A 12,396-nucleotide genomic window follows, 5' to 3' on the forward strand; every position below is an offset into this window, starting at 1 on the left:
GATCCTGATATTCACTGCTTGTGCCTGCATTCCCCAGACCTGAAAACGGAATTTTGTTTTCTCTCTGCTGAGGTGATGTCAGGGCTGTCTTTACCTCTTTGGGTTCCAAAGTGAAGACCATGAATCTATTTTAATTTTTTGGTTTGCAGTTTTGATTAAGAAAATACAATATTTATCTGAGCAATACTTCTCTGTTCATGTTAGTCATCCACATAGAGCTTGTGTGAATTAAATTATCTGATCAATTCTAGGCAGTTTGTTTTAACAGGAGGACTGTGAGGTCACTGAGAGGAGAACGTGTCCAGTTGTGACATCTGTCAGAATCAGACTGGAGACAACTATGTCGAAACCCTGAAAAACAGAGCCAGGGCTGGCCATGGAGGGAGGGGTCTCACAGATGAATGCCTGGCAACAAGAACCACCACAAAAGACAGGAAACCACAACCGTGCACAAAGGGCACCACAACCTTACCCAAAAAATACTTCTGCAGGTCATCTGCCCAGCAACTGCTGGTGCAGCCTGGACTGGGGCCACCCTTTTATTGATTCTTGTAGCCAAGAATAAAAAATCGTCTCAAAACAATCGTGTGGTCCTCATTTTCCTTCAAAAATGTTTGTTGTCGCTGACCCCTCCGAGTACGTGCAGGTTGCCATGGCACTTGTGTTCCTACTGCAATGCCCATTCCAGAATAAGTTATTCTCATTTGGAGATCCTTTCTCTGTTTGTTATGTAGGTTGACAAAATCCAGGAGAGAGGTAAGAAAGAGGGCAGCGCAGGGCAGAACAGAGGGGTGTTCCCAAACCCTCAGGGCATGCAGACCAGCAGGTCAGATGGAGAGTTGGTGGGATGGAGCCTGGCCGAGTTCAGGATGACCTGGGCAGTCCCCAAGATATGGAGGGGAAGAGGCTGCAGACAGACATAGAAGAACGAATAGGCTGGTTTAGGGCCATTGGGAATGAGAGTTTTCCTTCCCAGAGCTTTGTCTCAAGGAAAAGAAAATCTGCTCACTAATTAAGGAATTATGAGTCTTTTTCATATCTTGTCTAAGCATGTGATTTACTGACTTTAGTCACGAATATTGGTAAGTGCCAAACTGAAGAAAACTTGTCATTCTTTAGCACTCATAGTTGGCATGAAAAATTAAAAAAATCTATTTATCTGTCATAAGATAAATTTTATGACATTCATAACGATGAATTCTCCCTGCAATCTGCAGAGCCTCCCACTTGTCTGCCCTTCCTTTCCTTGGCGTTGTGGGATGAGCCTCCCCGGCCGGGCTCTGCCTCCAGCCTGCCCTCACTACTCCCGCTTCCTGCAGGGACTCAGGAAACACTTTCTCTCCCTCACACCCGCCCTCCTGTAGGAAACTGTCCTTCACCTCCACTCTGTATTCTTCAAACTTAAAACTCTTCAGCAGGCTTAGAATTCTTTCAACTTTCTCCTACGTTAAAAAATGTTATCACAGTAAGAACAATTACAAAGTTTTATGATTTTTCAAAAGTACAAATAAAAGAGGATTCTCAGAACATATAATTTGGATGGGTTTAATAAATATGTAGGGAACTGATTGAGATGGGCACTCCCTGGCCAGCCCATGAATTCGTGGTTCAGAGTCTTGGCCAGTTCCTGGGTCAGCATTTGTGACAACTGCCCGGTGTTACTTTGCAGCAGGCGGTCCGGTGACCTCGTGTTGGGAATTATTGTCCTAAGGCTGTAACATGAATATTTTTGTTTCAATCTTTTAAAAAGGTTCTTTTTTTCAATTTCGTATTTTATCTATTGAAGCCGCATCTCTAACAATAAACGTTTTGGTTGTGCCTATTTTTGGCTTGTTGAGTGTATGTGTGTGTGCGTGTGTGTGTGTGTGTGTGTGTAAACTGAATCATACACCAACTATATCCCATTCTCCAACTTCTTTCACTTCATATCCTTGCGAAAGGTATCCAACTCCCTGAAGCCCTTCCTGTAAAAAGTTTCAGTCAAATTTCCTCCTCAGCTGCAGTGAACTGGAGGCTCATGTGTTTGATAATAGAGATTTCTCGAACTACTTGCAATTTTCACACTAAGGCTAATCTTGGTTCCGTATGTTTCTTGATATTTCAGATTGAGGTAAATAAGTATGACAAACTTCGTTGGTTGATCTAGTCATAGTTATCTGATGTAGTTTCTTTAATTTTGTTATTTTCTGATAGAATATAACAATAATCTAGGTTTTCAGTTACTTGTTTATTTAATTCTTGTTTATTGAAATGTTCTTATAAGATTGATTTTCAGAAGGAATTTTAACAATATTTAATAATAGCTAAACAACTATTAATAATGTATCTGAGTTTATTGTATGAATTCATACTTATACATGTTATAATTGAAGACTAATGAGGTGAAGATATCACAATAATTATATCAATTCACATATATCTGGTGATCTATGTATATTTTCATGTTTATTTATTAAATGTCCTTCCTTTACTGTTTCAATTATAGACTCTCCCCTTAAGTGTAGTTTGGGTATTAATAAACCCAGAATTTATTATGGAAGAAAGTAAACCCTTTGATACTGGAATGATGGAAGCTGTTTTGGCAAATGCAGAACATCATTACATAGCATTTTCCAGGTGCTCCTGAAGATATGCTCCTGTAGGGACGGCAGGGAGTTGGAAAATCGCAGTTTTCTTTCAAATAGCTTCATGAATTTTCTTTAATGTTTAATGGAACGTGCTCTTTTGTTTTTCTTTTTAATTGTATGAGGGAAAAGGAGTTTGGATTCTAACATTTTAATGAATGAGTGATTTTTTAGAAACTAAAGACTTCAATGCCCAGAATTGTTCCCTGAAATGTGTACAAACCACTTCCAAAGGTTGTAAAAGCAATAATGAAAAATTCCCCAGTTTATGGTCTCAAAGAAAGGGTCATGGCAGTTTGTTTACAACCGACCCAATTAAAATGAGAAAGCAACGTGAAGTTATTTCCTCATGTAAATTACATGAAATCCTAGCGACACAGCTGTTCTGCAATGGGAGAGTGGGGATTTCTGTAGTGTTGAAACCTCTTTTGTATTTAAGGTGTCTTGCAGCTCTGTTTTCTCATTTCAGATACTCCTGCTGGCCTTGTGAACAAGGCTTTATGGAAATATGAGACAGAGTTTCAATAAAATCAAAATGCATATCAACCTTTACTCATCTACTTTTCCAAAAGTACATTAATGTATTTCCCTTTTCTTTATTTACCTGAAATAAAATTACTATTTATTTGACAGGATAACTACTAATCATTTGTCTTAGGTAAAATCACTTAAACATTATATAATTTACTAGAAGGTTACAGCACACCACAAACAGAACCAAATATTTCTATTCTACAAAACAGAGTAGTTTCAAAACCACAGATGAGAAGTATTTTGTGCTAGGACATGACATGAAAGGAAGACCTTTGGTCCCGATTCCAGAGGCTGAGTTTCTCATCCCAACTGTCTGAAGCCTGAATAAGTCACTGAACTTCAGTTGGGCACAGTTCTTGTCAACAAAAAGGTAAAATGTATCTATGTTATCTCTGTATGATTATAAGTTAATGTGAGCATGGAGCCAACAATGTCCAATTTTTTTTTCTTATTTGGACATTTTTTTCTAACTTTGCATGAAAAGTGGTCACAGGCACGCCCTGCCAGATGAGGAAATGTGTCTGTCTTCACGGGTTCCTGGTTCCTCCACCTCCTGTTCCCTTCACTCTCTTCCCTGGGTCGGCCATGAGCTCCCAGACGCTGGGATGTGTCCCGCTTCCCTCCTCAGGCCACACATCTTCCACGCCACCTCCCAGGTGTGTCGTTCACGAGCAGCCACTCCTGAGAGACGCCTGACACTCGGCTGCCCATGGGATGATTCTTTTCTGCCCACGGCTGGTATTTTATGTTCGTATTCCTTACAGTGTCAGGATTCACTAGCAGATCTCAGAGGTGAAGCTAGGACTTCTGGCCAGTATTTGAGGTGCTTCCAAACCCGCTGGAGAGGCTGGAGGGGCAGGTCTGGGATGCTAGAGCCTGTGTTTCCTGGGTCAGAACCTGGCCAGCACCTCAGCCCCTGGGCAGCATCTGTGCCTCATCAGGCAGACACAGAGCTAAGCCCCGGCCACTCTGCCTCGGTGGAACTCCAGGGGCAGGAATATGGGGCTGCGATCTTGCTTCAGAGTCTCACGGAGGCTGCCCGTGTCCCAGGGACACTCCCCGTCAACACACCTGTGCTTATTCTGGGAGGGTGCAATGTGTTTATTTTTACATACCTGCTTAACCGGCAGCACATTTGTGAGTGGCTGATTGTTTTGACTGGCAGTGCAGAAATTGGGGTGCTCAGATAATACACAGAACTGGACACTCAGTCGAAATTACTCAGCGAATCCTGTGTCCTCACAGGGAAGCAGGCTCACCTCCTCAATCCACAGAAAGAGGGCATCCGCTGGGTTTCAGTTCCTGCCTGGGGGTTTCTCCAGGCCCAGCAGGTCTCAGAGCCCCCATCTGGCAGCGGCCATGGGGCAGCAGGGGCAGTAGAGCTAACTCATTCGGCTGGTTTTGGGCTCAGTGAGGGGCGGTGAGCGGGACCCACCTGGCTGGCACTTACTTAGTCCATTCCTAGCCCTGGAATATGGAGTCTATGATCATGAGACAACCACCTCTCTAATTTCACGATTATTCCCGACTTCTGTTGGGTCCCGATTAATCCAAGTCTTAAAGGAGGGTTTATTTTTACATGAAAGCGTCAAAGTTGCAGGGTGGGGGGTGTCTGTTTTGTTCTCAGAGCTCCTGGCCCTTCTCAGCGATGCTCTGTAGTGGTCGGTCATCAAACGTAGGGGCTGAAGAGCGAATATGAAGTAGCTGGCTGTGTGGGTGCCCGTGACTTTGCCCACCTGAAAAACCCGGGTTGTGCTTATTTTTCTCAGCCGTCTGTATGCCCAATAAAGAATTTAATCTGTTTCATAACAATTCTAATTATGACATATGGCAGAAAAAGGTCACACAATTTGGAAACCAGGGTTTCCAGGTGTGTAAGCCTCCACTAGGCTCAGGGTCTGTTTGATCCACTGGCTACATCCGGGTCTGTGGTTCTGCGGAAGGCTGTTTGAGAATATTTGGGGAAGCATACAACCAGGAAATTTATTTAAAACAAAGAAAATGGCACTTGTGTTATATATGATGTAAATTGGAAAACTTAAGGCCATTCTATAAAAAGTCGTCCTGACTTTAGTACTTTTCTACAAATAAATGTGTTTTTACAATGCTGTCCCACCACAGCATGCGCACGAGGTGGGCCCATCACACCACATCCCTGTCTCACACCACATCCCTGTCTCACACCACATCCCTGTCTCACACCACATCCCTGTCTCACACCACATCCCTGTCTCACACCACATCCCTGTCCCTAGGACGCTGAGAAACATTTTAATCAATCCTGAAGTTTCTATATTTCAAAGCAACTGTTTTAATCATTCTCTTAAAGGCTGGCAATAGGCGAGACACCTGTTTTCTAGTTCAGGGTTAAAAATAGCTTGAATAGCTGGTATTTGCAAAGGATTTCACAGATTTCCTGCTGTTTCAGCAGAGCCACACATTTCCCTTGAGAAGGAGACAAAAAATGAATGTGTCCATTTCAGTCATGGAAGAAACGGTGCCTTCCAGTCACCAGATGGATGGGAATCTCATGACGCTCAGGCCTTCCAACACCCAGCTGTCTATTTTTCACCATGGAGGTCATCTCTGATGACTGTAGCCCCTGATCTTCATTCCTCATCTGTAAGGGGGACCTGAGGATGGTTTTTGTTTTGTTTTGTTTTGTTTTTTGCCAGAGTCTCACACTGTCTCCCAGGCTGGAGTGCAGTGGCACGATCTCGGCTCACTACAAACTCCACCTCCCGGGTTTGCGCCATTCCCCTGCCTCAGCCTCCCAAGTAGCTGGGACCACAGGCACCTGCCACTACACTCAGCCAATTTTTTGTATGTTTAGTAGAGACGGGGTTTCATCGTGTTAGCCAGGATAGTCTCGATCTCCTGACCTCGTGATCCCCCTGCCTCAGCCTCCCAAAGTGCTGGGCTTATAGGTGTGAGCCACCGCGCTTGGCCCTGAGGATCTCTAAGGTAACGTTTCACTTGCTAGGAATTTCCAGTTTCCTCCGTGTTCCAAAGGTCCGTTCATGGGACTGTGAACATCTTGCCTTCATCCTTCTTCACTGTCAACCAACACTTTATTGTGTGACTATTTCACCATCTATTTATCTATTTTTCTGGCAACGAATTTTTTTCTGCCTGTTATTGGATCCCTAACTCACACTACAAACAAAAGCCTACGTTTTAGATGAAATATTTTAACATTTTGAATAAAATACCGGAAACTATTCAGAACCACCAATGACATCAGATGTACAGGCTGCCCGACTCCTTTCTGCACTTGCCCCTTAATAAATTCCTTTAATCCTTGAAACAATCCCGCAGAGGGATTCTGGCATTACTTCATCTTAGAAAAACTGAATTTGAAATGCAGAGAGGTGAACCCACGTGTCCAGTTCTGCTCTGCGAGCGGCAGGCATCCGGGTGTCCCCATCAGGCAGCTGCAGGAACACGTTCTCTCTCCCACCTGGGCGCTGGGAGGCTGCTCAGATGCGGCTGGAGCCATCAGGGAGAAATCCCTCTCCCGCTTCTTCTCTTCCTGGGACTGCACAGGCTCCTCTGGGGTCCCCGAGGGCCTGGCCCCAAAGCCTCCTCCTGTTCACCCCTCCTGGCAGCCCACCTGCCAGGGCGAGCAGCTCCTGAGCTGTGGGGAGTGGGGAGGCCGCCCCCCGCCCGGAGCTGACTCTGTGGCCCCAGCATGGGTGGGGCTGGTGCTCTGTCCGCTCAGCAGGGGCACCCACCCGGGGCAGAGAACACGCGTGTGAATGAGAGATAACTGGGCTTTTCCTAAACTGTTTAAGAGTAAAGTACCATTTACACAAAGAATCCGGTCTCGAGATTTGTAAGTGACGCCTGTCCAAAAAACGTATTATTCCGTGCAGTTTCCACATCACGTGGACTTCTATTTGGTTCAGCAGTGGCCACAGTAAGCCCTGCCCTGGGGCATTAGTTGGTGCCCTTGTACGCGCACAAACCAAGCATTTTACTGCATAATCCAAAATGATGCGGCCTGTGGCCTGTCGGGAGGCGCTCCCTTCTTGTGGAGGAAGGAAGGTCAGGAAGCATCTCCGTGCAGACCAGGGTTCGCAACACCCACAGACCTGCCCAGAGACCTGCTGGGCGCCGGGGCGCATGGCCGAGTCATCCCAGGCTTCCGCGGGCCGTGATTCCCACTCACGCCGGGGACCGGGCAGGCAGAGAGGAGTTAATGAGCGCACAAGGGCAGGCGGCCACCCCTGGGCCTGCAACTCCCGCGCTGTGCATCAGGGGCCTCGTGGCTCTCAGAGGCGCGTCCCAGGGGCGCACACAGCACCTCGGGCTGTGCAACTCCACCGGGTTGGGGCGAGCGGGTGAGGGAAGGACGCAGAAACAAGGGCAGAGGAACCGCGAGAGGCAGGACGGGGCTGGATGGGCCAGCGAGGGGGTCGACACTGAGCCGGAGTGAGCGCGGGGCCTGGGGCGCAGAGTCTGCCCGGGCAGCCCGGAGATGCCGCGCAGGCCCCCCCGACAAACGCGACGACCGAGGACGCGCGGGCGAGGCCGTCCAGGGAGCGCTGGTCCCTCAGCTGCACCGCACGCGCTGCTTATAAATCAGGGGTGCTCTTCCCGAGCCCCAGGTGAGATCCCCTAAGTCCGCACAGCCTTAGGAGCTGCAAAGCAGGGCGCGCCTCCGGGGGCAGCGCGAGTCTTCCCTGGCCCCGGCCTCCCGCATCCTCCTGCAACGACCTGGAGCTCCCTGTGCAGGACGGAGCCAGGGCCGGGGTGGGGGGTCTTAGGCGGCTGCGGGGCGCACGCCCACCTCCTGCCTCCCCGAGGCCCCCCGCGCTTTCTCCAGGGTTCCGCCACGGTGCGCCCGGGCTGTTCATCGTCGGTGGCCGCAGATTCACGCGAACTCCTCAACACATTGGCTCGGAAATGTACAGTCATAGGCAATTTACAAAACGGACGAAAATTATTCCGCTAATGCCAGGAATAACTGAGGATTTTCAGAAAGAAAAACAGGAATATTTTCTTGTGTGAATAATAGATAAAGAATAAAAAAGTAAATGAGCGTAATCCAGCAGCAATCCCCTTAGGGAGTAATAAAACCCGAAAAGTCCAATTTGCGCAGCAAGATCCATTAGGCAGGAAGTGAGGAAGCCAGACGCTGTCCCGCAGCCTGAAGCGGGGAACTCACTGTGGGGGTTTGATGCCTCCAATCAGGAGCTGCGGAAGAAAGAAATTTCAACGTTTCATTATTGTGCATTAGTTCATGTGAGCAGGTTTTGTATCCCAGGTAATTTCTTGAAACCTGCAACCGCACAGAAAGGCCAGGCACGTGTCTCGGAGCCATCTCCGTCAGACCCGCCCTGCGAGGTGCAGCCCTGAGCATTGCGGGCGGAGCTGGGGCCTGGGAGGGATCCCATGACCCTGAGCCTCGCCTGCCTGGAAGTCGGCATGCTTTGTGAATTCCCAAATTCTCAGGCTTTAACTATGCCGCTTATTCTTATTTTATAGGTAACTTTTCTGTAAAGGTGAATATTGTATTGAAAAAAGTTCTTTTTTTTAAGCCTCAAGGATAGGGCAGATTTTAAAAACATAAATTTAAATCATCGTCAATATAAATTTAAATTTAAATATAAATTTTAATCATCATATAAATTGAAATCAACATCATCATGGTGTTGTAAGCCCTGCACCTATTACCTAAACCTAGAAAATTAGGGGAGTTTAAACCCTTATCCTTACCGCAGTGGACCGTTTTAATGACAACTTTCACCTGGTATTACTGACTGTGAGCCTGGATTTCAGGGGCTGTAACTGCGGGCTCCGTGTGCACACAGGGGAGCCCCGCATGGGTGAGTTCAGTGCGCTGTTCGTCGTGCTGACGGCGGAACTCATACGCGATGGCGTTTATTTTTCCCCTGATGACTATGAATTTTCCCTGATAACCTGGTGCAGCAGGTGGGACGCGGCGGAAGGAGTCCCTGCGCTGGGGCGGACTGTGCAGCTCCCTCGGTGATGCTGAGCCCGTGTGGGCATTCATGTGATACGCGGCGCTCTCTTCTGCGGGTCCCTTCTACGACAATGTTTATTCCACAGGTGCTGGATTCTCATAGCACAACTGGACTAGCTGAGTTTTTAAGGTAATTAACCAGAATAGACACGATCATCATAAATTCTGTCTTGTTCAATTTGCTATCAATGTGCCAATTGTATAATGATGTCTACCGATGTCTTCCCAGGTTTCAAAAATGGCTCAGGTAAATGAGGTGTAAACTCATTTGGCTTTGTCTGGATTGTAAAATATACCTGCACACCTCACCGTGTTTGACTTTTTCAAATCCAGCAGCGTGCTTTGACAATCTGATGAGTTAATTTTTCTCCTTGTGCTGTCCTTTAAAAAATATCCTTGGTATGAAAGACACACAAAATTACACTGCACATCTTTAAAATAAACTATTTCTGTTACTAAATGACTCAGCATTAGACTTTGCTGGGGTGCAGGTGTGCATGTTAAGAATGACAGTGTTACTTTATTTTTTACCTGTAGCATGGGAAAATCCTTAGGGAACATGAAAAACGGGCAATTAGGACATTTTTTGGTTAATGATATTAGTTGTTTTATGAATATGAGTGTTTCCTATGTGTTCAAAAGAGTTAGAATGTGGGCTTATTACAATATCTTTTATAGATAAATTTATAGCTGTCTTCAAATAAAAGTTTATGGAACAATACAATTTATTGAGCATACACATTTCCTCTTTCAGTCTCTGATCCCAAAGAGGTATCAGGAAACAATCAAAGCTAAAAATAAATGAATGCCTGGGAAGTGCCAGAGGCAGGCAATGCCACATCTTTCTCAAGCTCCACAATCACAAAGACAAACCCTTGCATTCGGACTGCCTATCTGCAAGAGGACAATGGAAAATTACAAATATAAAGTTAATTTCAAACTGTCAGCACTGAAGAAAGGCGCACCAGGGTGTCCACTTCCTCTGAGATGGAGCTGTCCCATTCCTCACAGGTCCTGCCCCTTAAACTGAAGCACCTTAGACATAACCACAAGTACTCACAGGAAGTCTCCCAAAGGGGAGAAGAAAACAGGCAGCCTAGGGACCTCAGAAGCTGAGGAAAAACAGAGTTGTCCCCCGATCCCAGAGCTCCCATCCACCCAGAACAAGTGAGTCCCTGGTCTCCTGCAGCTCCCAATCCACTTAGAACAGGCGTCTCTGGCCCCCTTGCAGCTCCCTTCCACCCAGTACAGGTGAGTCTCTGACATCCTTGCAACTCCAAAACAGGTGAGTTCCCTGACTCCCTATTTGTTATCACAGATTCCAGACAGGAGCTGTAGAAACTCTAACCAAACTACTAATGCCCACAGGCACAGAAGCTTCAAGGACAGCCTCCTCCCTTTGTCAAAGGATTGGGCCAAGGTTACCTAACCATAGAAAACAAAAGGCAGTATTTGTCCTACTTCAGAAAACATAAAACATTGGTTTTACAGGGTAGAAGAGAAAGCTGATCTTCCACTTCTCTCTTTGCCTCTGGTGGGGTGGAGTTGGGCAGAGTTGAGTCTGCATCCCCCCTGGAGCAGAAGCAGAAAGACAACAAATACTAACAGTGAGATGGCTGGATGCTGGAGTAATCTGGCAAGGGCCCTCAAGCAGCAATATAAATATGCTTCAACAAATATTTATGAATTATCTTGAAACAAATAAAAAAATAGAAAACCTCAGGAAAATCTGGAAACTATACATTGAGCATCACATGATACGCTGTGATAATTTTTTTCTTTAACCATCAAATATAATTTAAGACTCTTCAGAAGCATAATAGTCTATTATATTTACCCCTATTTTTATCCATTCCAATGTTTTTTTCTTTCCTTTCTGAAGTTCCCTCTTCCAGTTATCATATCCTTTCTGTATGGAGAATGTTCTATAGCAAGTTTTAAGGGCAGGCTCAGGCTTGCTATTGATAAATTAAATTAGATTTTCTTTTACTTGAAATATTTTTATTTTCCCTTCATCCTTGAAGAATTGTTTTCACAGAATATAGAATTCTGGGGAGACAGTTTCCAAGTGCTGAAAAGAAAAATACTCCAGCCTGGGTGACAAAGTGAGACTCTGTCTCAAAAAATAATAAAAAAAGATACAAAAAGATAAAAACCTGTCTGTCCAGAATTCTAAATCCAGTAAATATAATAGACTGTTCTGTTTCTCAAGGGTTTCTTAATCATTTTTAACAAGTAAAGAAAAATGTTTTACTATCTAAGGTGGTGTTTAATGTATGTGGAAGAAATGTTTAGGACAATTATATTTTAAACTTGGGGAGAGTAACGAGATTTAAGTGGAAATAAGATTTCTATACTTCACTTAACATCCCAAATATGTGTTCTAAACTGTGATAAGTTGTGTATGTATATTGTAATACCTAGAGCAACAACAAAGAAAATTATAACAAGTTGTATACTCAAAAATCTATAAATAATAAAAAATAGAATCCCACAAAGGGACTTAAATATCTAAAAGGAAGGTAAGAAAAGAAAAATATAAAAGTTAAGAGAATAGAGGAAAAAGACCCTGGAGACAAATGATAAATAGCAGAATTAAGCCCTAAAAATATCCTAAATACCTTTAATATGAATGGTCTAAATACACCAATCAAAAGAGAAGTTATCGGAGTGAATAAAAACATATGTTCCAACAATATGCAGTCTATAAGCAACTCACTTGAAATACAACAATATAGGTAGGTTGAAAGTAAAAGTATGGAAAAGGAAATGTTAACTTTTAAAAAATGCAGAAGTGACTAAATAAATATCAGATAAGTTATACTTTAGAGCAAAGAAAATTACTGGAGACAAAGAGGAACATTTCATTATTGTAAAAGTATCAGTTTACCTGTAAGGTATACACAACAAATATGTAAGCACCAAACAATAGAGTTTCAAAATACATAAAGCAAAACTGATAGAGTTGTTGTTATTTAATGGGTATAGAATTTTACTTTTGCAAGATGGAAAAGTTCTGGAGATCTGTTACATAACAATGTAAATACACTTAATATTACTGAGTTGTACACTTGAAAGTGGTAGAGATGATTAATTTTACGTTTTTTTTTAACCACAATTAAAATGTTATAAACCTGACAGGAGAAATTGGCATATCCACAATTATAGTTGAGGCCTTCAACATTCCACTCTTAGCAATGATACAACTATTAAACAGAAAATTGTTAAGGCGATAGGAGAACTGAATAC

Source organism: Chlorocebus sabaeus, chromosome 14 (genome assembly GCF_047675955.1).
Source record: "Chlorocebus sabaeus isolate Y175 chromosome 14, mChlSab1.0.hap1, whole genome shotgun sequence".
In the NCBI taxonomy this organism is placed as follows: Eukaryota; Metazoa; Chordata; class Mammalia; order Primates; family Cercopithecidae; genus Chlorocebus; species Chlorocebus sabaeus.